The 8,233-nt window shown below is 31.4% G+C and overlaps 1 long non-coding RNA gene across 1 annotated transcript; it reads right to left on the bottom strand.

Moving 5' to 3' along the window:
• Positions 1-5,467: 5,467 nt before the first annotated feature.
• On the bottom strand, positions 5,468-7,235 carry LOC117686865 (uncharacterized). Its single transcript, XR_004599945.2, has 3 exons — positions 7,144-7,235; positions 5,797-5,863; positions 5,468-5,621 (listed from the first exon to the last, which is right to left on the bottom strand). It is a non-coding gene; the product is annotated as an uncharacterized lncRNA (long non-coding RNA).
• Positions 7,236-8,233: the final 998 nt, after the last annotated feature.

Raw genomic sequence — 8,233 nt, 5'->3', positions numbered from 1 at the left:
TCATTGTCATAGCCAACGTCTTATACTTGAAACGTTACGTAAATCACTATAATTTCGCAGAACTGGATGCACGTATTGTCCACAGGGGTCAAGCCCGTTTTAACATTAATTTCAATGTAACCATAAATAAAGAAACGGGTCGAACTCTTACCCAGATAAAAACTACCAGCTCGCTTCAAAAGCGTAATTAATCATTTTTTTTTTCAACACTTGCAATATGCATGTATTTTTCAGAAAAGTAATGTCTAATTTACACTCATTGAATATCGCATTTATTATTCAAGGAACTTTATTTGCTTAAATATTCGGGATTTTCATAACCTGGAGTTATCGTTCGTAACACGAGTCATCTCTCCATTAGAGCAGGTATAGGTGGCAGGGAACAGTTTTTTTAAATATACAATTCATTGTATCCAAGGGATGCATGTCTTCGGAACTCTGTAACTAGAATTTCCTCTGTTCCCATTCAGCACAAATACCTTTAATTCACTCTTTATAAGGTCAATCACCAATTCTGAAGAAAATGACTAGTCAAAACCTGTAAAATTCTCTACATACTGGTTTTTATGAGATTTTGACCCTTTCATATTTTGCTAATTTTTCATGATTTTTCAGCTTTTTAGACCTCCCCCAGCTAATTCCCTGCAGAGGGTTGACCTTTTGTACCGCGTGCATGTTGCACTATCACATGTCAGAAACTTACCGGTGTATAGTTTACAATGTCCCATCCACCTACTTTTCGTGTTATTTTACCTCCCGTCTGTAGCTTGCAATTTCCATGTGTAAAGTCAGCACAACAGTCATAGCCGCACGTTTCGCATTTTACTTCTGATTTTCATGTACCTAACATAAGGGGCCTACATATTGCATATCAATTTTAACAAGAGACACCCCTCTAACTAATGATAATCATTAAAAATCATTTCATGAATTTTAGCAACACTCAAAAGCCTTCAAGTACAGCAACTCTCAATTTTACAAAAATATTGACGGGTACTTTATTCGAAACTGTCCCTTGCTACCATAGCGCTGTGTAAACAATATAAACAGTTGGTTGAAACAAACGTTTTTCGTCTTGTTTAATCGGTTATTAATGTAAATTGTCAATGTAGAAAGACGATTGTGCAACGAAAAGATGCTGTTATACTTAAATACTAAAATAAAAAATAAATAAAAAAACAAACAATAGGGAGATTTGACGAGCACGTTTAATTGTACCATATCCAGGCACATACCATAGTTTTTGAAAGTGGATTGGGAGGGGTGGGTGTGTGTGTGGGTGAGGGGGGGGGGTGTTGTAGTGTACTACTTTACTGTATGCATACTATAAATCATAACACCATTTCCTTCTTTTCACAGATTCACAATATATTTACGTGTATTTACTTTTATTGTAAAATATAAATAGTCACAATTGTCCAAAGCTAAAATCCCGGGATTATTCAGTTTATAATATCCGTGTAGTGACTGCACGATGTGTACATAAGAGCTTATTTTTTTTTTATTTACAACTAGCGTCTTTAGCGGTTAAGCTGACATGCTAACTACCATGATCAGCAGTGCTTGCAGTATTGATATGTCAGCATCTCCCTGCCCCTGACCTAGATAATGGAATTGGCCATTTGCTGTACGCAGAACTCAATCTCAATCCCTTGTATCAAAACTATCTTATGTTTTTAAATGTAATGTAAAAAAATATCCAATATTTCATTAAAAGAAATCAAAACATTGATATTGAAATTGAATAATACAACAATATAATAATTCAAATGATAATAGAATATTATAAAAATATATATGTATATATATAAACCTGATCTGTTTTTGTCTCAAACAAAAAGACAGAGCGCCTTTCGACATAATTTAACCAAACGTCAATTGAAAGAATGTGATATGACGCAATAGGATACTTTTCACACAATGTAAACACGGCGGATCTAAGCCACGCTAATGTTGTTATACAATATCAAGATGCGTAGTGAATGGATAGGTGTTACTTTACTGGTTGAAATGAAATCATTTTATTTAAGAAAAATTAGTGTTGCATAAAAACAATGTGGCCGGAAATCTTTGGCTAAGAAATAAACATGCCAGGTCAAATTCTTGTTGTGAGCTTCCAATTTAAGATGTTGGAAAGCCATGTTGGATTTACTAATGCACATTCCCATGCTGTTTTTAATTGCATGTGGTTAGACACAGATTTTACCGTGCATTTGTGGATTACAAGAACGGAAAGTCTGAAATGAATTCCGTTCAGTCATGAATTTCAACCAAATCGGCTTAGAAAAAAAACCGGGCTAAGAGAAAATGTAAACGAAATTCAAATAAAATCGGTGTCAAGGAAGGGAGAGTTATCCTTCGTAGAACTTCACTAAGTGTCGTCACAGGTTGCTGATAGAAATTCAAGTACATATATTTAGTGTAAGTTGAGCATGAATTCATTAGATGCAAAAATGTTGAATTTTCGTTTCTCCAATTGATGGTTTGATGCCGCCGAAGTTGATCCTTTTCTTCAATACCTACCATTTCGTTTCAAATTTGGCAGGCATTTAGATTAAGGTGTTTAAAGTACTATAGAATTTTACTGGAACTGGAATATTTATTCAGAGGCATGGTCTTAAACGTGGTCTGGATCGAATGAGCAGTCAGAGTGTCAGACTTTGTAATATTTTGACAAATGTTTGTAACACTTTGTTGGGTGTGATTCGATAAGAAATAATAAATTTCAAAGTCAATCATCACATGTCAAGGATATATAGGATTCAATCATTGTAGAAAATGGGCAAAAGGGGAGGGGGGGGGGGTAAAGTTCTCGTTATTATAAATATAAATGAAACTGATATACCAGTAATTTGCAGATTCTTATTACATCAAGGTCAAAGGTCAAAGTCGTTCAAGATAGCTCTTTACGAGGAATTTTATATTTCTAGCAACGAACAGTCATTTTTAGGCCCTTTAAACTAGCTAAAGGGCTGATTGAAATGTTGAGCACTGCAGAACCCTTATTTTTTTCGAACTGTATAACCAAAAACTTTTCCGATCTGTGCATTATGTATTATTATTCATATAAAATATTGTAGCCTTATCTTGAAAACTGTTTGAGAAAACGTGACACGCGTGATTTTAATTTAGCATAGAAACTCCCATAGTCGATTTTCATCGAGTCATAAAACAGAAAGTACTCAATAGATTTGATTCAAACTTGGAGTATATGTTTATTAGTTCCATCTAAACAATATCTAGGCGTCGTATAAAATTCGTTAGGTGTTCTTAGATATTATGTTTATCCCAGTTTTTAGTATTTTCTTGATCAAAACCGGAAGTACGTGAAAACCGTACATGCACGTGAGATAAGGATTTGCGTTAAGACTGTTACATAATTGTTTTAGTATGTCTATCCGTTTTCAAAAAATCGCTGCGAAAGTTTGTCGAGAATACGAAAAATAATAATAAAACAGAACAAAAACAATAGGTCTTTTCGAAAGAAAGCCCTAATTAACATAATTATTTGTAAAACACATTATTTGATACTTCCACAATTGACAAAATATAAGTAAAAGCTGAATTTGAAAAAAATAAAAATAAAAGGTAGTTTCAATTTGAAAAGCTGTTTTAGTTTCATTTATTAAAACGTTGTTTCAACGTAGAAAAGTGGTTGATGTCTTCAACGTTGAAAATAAGTTGGGTCTTCAACTTTTAATCAACGTAGAAATACGGTTTGGGTTTCAACGTTGAAACCTCAACATTGAATCAACGTTGCATAATGGTTTATCAACGTTGCAATTTGTTTTAACGATTCCTCAACGTTTAAACAACATTTCGTGCCCACTGGGTTTATTCTTTTGAACTAATCGTATAAAATTGTTTTAGATTTGCAGACCGCTCCTGAAGGTTATCTAGTCCAAAACCATGCAGAAATATACCATTTTACTGAGAGAATGCTGTTTTAGCCAACCTTGAAGATCAACAATAAAATTATTTAAGTAATATGAAAGGTTCAAAATGCAAATTCGATAAATTTAGAACTATGTAAGATTAAAAGAAACAATAACTACACACTTTGATTTTTAAAAGTATTTTTTTTTAACAATTCATCTCTCCATTTGGTAATTCTTGTGTTATTCGCAATAGATCCTTGAATTCATTATATAATATGTACAACCAACGTGGATGGGAATCGGTAAAAACAACAAACGAACAAGACAGGATTAATCTGTACTTTCAATAGATAATATAATTTAAAAATTGTTGGATGAAACAGAAACAAAGCAAAATTTTCCGACTGTGATTTTGTACTTCTTTATATTTATTTGTTTTCTGTAATATAACTTTTAAACGTCAGTTTGGTGACTTAATCAGGCAAAGTAAATGATCTGCAGTTTGGTAATTTCGACAAAATAGTATTTTGAGGCTCATTGCAAATTTTTCAATAACCACTATTATCGAAAAAAAAATAGCTCGCATTTACTCCGTTTTCAATCTGACAATATTAACACTGAAAGTTCCACACACTGTGCTAGTCCTACTAAGGACAATGATATCTATTAAACTTGATTTTGATATGGATACAAATTCATCATTTTCAGGTACGGGTATTGATCTTTTTATAAACTGCACTGATTGATGACATAAGAGAACATGAAGTGTGCAAGAGGAATGGTTAATTTCCATAAATTTTCTGGCTTTATTTAATAATTACAAAAATTATTAGTAACAATAAGAAAATCTGAGAATGTCTTTAAAATCTTTGTCGTTTATCTAGTAGGAAAGTAACATAAATCATTATGAGACAAAATTGCCGTAAATTTCTACCTTTAGATTAGACACCCCCTCCGCTTTACTAATTAGACGATAGTAATGGTTTTGAGTAAAAGATGGATTGATTTTCTTAATTAAAACAATCTGATAATGATAAATAATATAAACAGAAAAAAAACCGATGAAACATTATTTTAATGTAAAGAGACGATTTTAGTAACACGTTGCATGAAGAATTAAATTGTGCAAAATGTTTTCACAGAATGTGCGTATGAATTAGATTAATCATTCGTCAAAAACTAGCGCACGTTTTTGTGCGCAATAAATAAACTATTTTTTTGGTTCAATGAGTAGCACTGTATCTCTCAGGGCGTCGTTCCGATTTTATTTTCAAACCGAGAGCTACAAATCTGCAGCTAGATTTGAATATGTTAGAAACAAGTAAAATAACAGTTATTAAACAGTAATGTTTCACCTGAAAGCAAGCGGTAGAAAATGTATAAAAATTGTTGTTGTTTTTTAGCAGAAGGGAATAACTGTAGTAAAATGTCAAGTATATAGTATTTGATAGCTATTAAAAGTATTTTCAATAACTTAAAAAATCACTGGACTATGCATATGTTATTCTAAACCATCAATTTTTACACGACTGTCGATGCATTGAAGCTGAGTATCACCATTGCACAAAATCCTTCGAAAGACAGATCGAATCAATGAGTTTCTCGTTTTATTGGTATTATAAACAAACTAATAACAACAAGCCTAGACACAAATGCAGGTGTGAAGTATGCAGTCAATTCTAGTTGGTGGCCTACATCCGGTAGAACTGCAGTCGCTTGTAGTCAAGCAATTTTCTGCATACGCTTAAAAGAAATATATCCAAGATTATTAAAAGACGTAATCAAAATTTTAGTTACCTTTTTTTGGAAAAACGAACAACTTTGATATATTATGTCAGCGATTAAAGCTTTAAATTTGAATTGACTTCAGTTTTTAACACAACTGTTTTGATACATGTAACCAATAACTCACACTCACCTATGCTGATACATGCTGATACATATATAATGCAACTGACGATCAATGACCATGTATTCCTCATTTTCTAAAATATCACAAAGACATATTTCATTAAACAGAGTGTTCAAGAATATCTAGTATCATTAAATTTTTTGTGTTTTTTTTTTAAATTAAGAAATATTTGGCCAACACTTTTAAATTGTACCTACCATAGAAAAGTTAGATCGTTTAATTTAAAAAAAAAGTTAGAAAAAAGATTTTCTTTTTCAAAGAGTCACAAAATTTAATCATATTTGTTGGTTTAAGTCGATTTTAGTCAAGAGAAATAGGAAATGACAGCATGTATCTTTCATTTTAAAACTATATTGTCAAAAACACAGAATCCAGAAATATTTGTAAGAATAGCCTGAGGATAGTAATGTTTTTTTAAATGGTGAGAAAACTTGTGAAAATTCGATCCGAACAGTGGTTGTAATGAGTAATTGTGGTCATTGACGTAATCTGTTTAAATTTGTTGTGTTTTCTAGACAGTGCTTAATCTGTCAAGAACTTTCCAATGTTTGTAAATTCTGTACAGTGAATTAATATCATATTCATTCAAATGCACTTCTTTTATGTTAAATTAATTTGATAAAGAAAATATTTAAAAAGTAGATTGTATTTGATATTCTGGGACACCCAATAATATCTCATATAGCATTTTCTATCTCAGCTCCAATCTAACAAGAACTATAGAGCATATCGGTTTCATTATCTTTTGAATAGCACGCAATAATAAATGCCACCTGAACACTACCGCTTTAGGCAATTCAATACAATTCAAACACATATATACAAAGTAAAGAAGAGACCCAAATTATTTTAATCGTGACCTTTCATTTACTAAAAGAATAACTCTGATAAGTTATATCAACGGTTGAGGCTACACATATAATAAATCTTAAACTTGAAAACATTGAAAAGAGTACCAATTTTAGGCTATTTTAAATTGGTTTCAAAGGTTATCAATATATTGTTCTTTTACTATAACTTTCTTTTTTTTCGAAATATTTTTTCTCATTTTTACCTCAAGTAAAAATCAATAGGCTTTAAAGAATATGTCTCGTTTAGTCAGCTTGCTATACTTTAACATAGACAATATCTATATTTCATCATATATTAATTATTCAATTACGCGCGCTTATTTTTCTTATAGCTCGGTTTGATTGTCAGCGCAGCTATTTGTATAAGCATCAGCTTTGCAGAACGTTTAAAAGGTTAAAAACCAAAATCAACCAATATTTATGAACCAAAGTGGATTCATAAAAATAAAGTGCGCACTTACTGCAATTATCCAGACTTTTATAAACATATTTCATTACTTACTTGAGTTGAAAAGCCAGTCGTGGTGTTAAACTCTTTTTGACAGTACTTGTGGCGTTTCATATACTACAATTTCGCCTACGCACCTACATAATTCAAATGCATCCTGTTCTATTTCCCCCTTTTAAGCTGTTATTGTGTCGCTATTGTGTTGTTCTTTTTTGAGATTTGATCTATAGTGTATGTAACATGTTATATTTTGTTTCCTTCAAAGGCACACAACATCTGTTTTCACCTGACAACATATTGTAACATTTAGTGAAGCTAGTTCCGTAAGCTCTTGTTACCATAGTATCCGTGTGCCTTAAAGGATAACCTTATAATATGATCATAATTGTCATTTAAGGAAGTACACCAAAGTAATAAAAAAAATTTAAAACTTGGTTCAACAAATAGCACTGTATTTTTTCTAACAGAATATAACAAATATTTTATTAATATGTTTGTTTCCATGGTAACGATATCCAAACATACCATTGTTAGAAATACTTCCGTTCATCAAAATACACCACTTGCAACAGGAATGAAACAATGCTACATAGTTTGTAATTTGTAATTTGTAATCATTTGATTTCATTTTTCTTACATGCTGTTAATGCTACATTTGATGCAGGCAGAGGGTGGCACATGTGCATGATGAAAAAGATAATTGATTATTCTTATATAATGTATGTTCACAGACTTTAAGCTTTGAACATGCCATTTTTTTTTCATTGTTCATTGTCGCTATGGTAACCAACTGGATATCATTCTTGCATGAAAGAACAAAGAAATATGCAGGAAAATTACAAATTTACTTATTTTATTCAACACAAAATCCACCAAACACTACAAACTTCATAAAGAATATTTTGTTAATTTCAAAAACTATAATAAAACATGTATTTATTTCAACAATTCAAGTTTTGATTTTTTTTAATGTTTCTAAATAATACTGATTCTTGAAATCTATAAATAGCCCAGTTGAGCAATTCTCAAAAATGCCTATATTTTAATTACTTTAAAGTGAAAATTTATGAGCAAGCAATCAATGTGTAATACATGTAATAAGAACCGTACAAAACAATAAGTCTCCAAATTTCATTCGGGAGAC

The sequence above is a fragment of the Magallana gigas genome, chromosome 1 (assembly GCF_963853765.1).
Source record: "Magallana gigas chromosome 1, xbMagGiga1.1, whole genome shotgun sequence".
NCBI lineage: Eukaryota > Metazoa > Mollusca > Bivalvia > Ostreida > Ostreidae > Magallana > Magallana gigas.
Note: the sequence above shows the minus strand (reverse complement) of the source record. Positions and strands in the feature narration are given on the sequence as shown.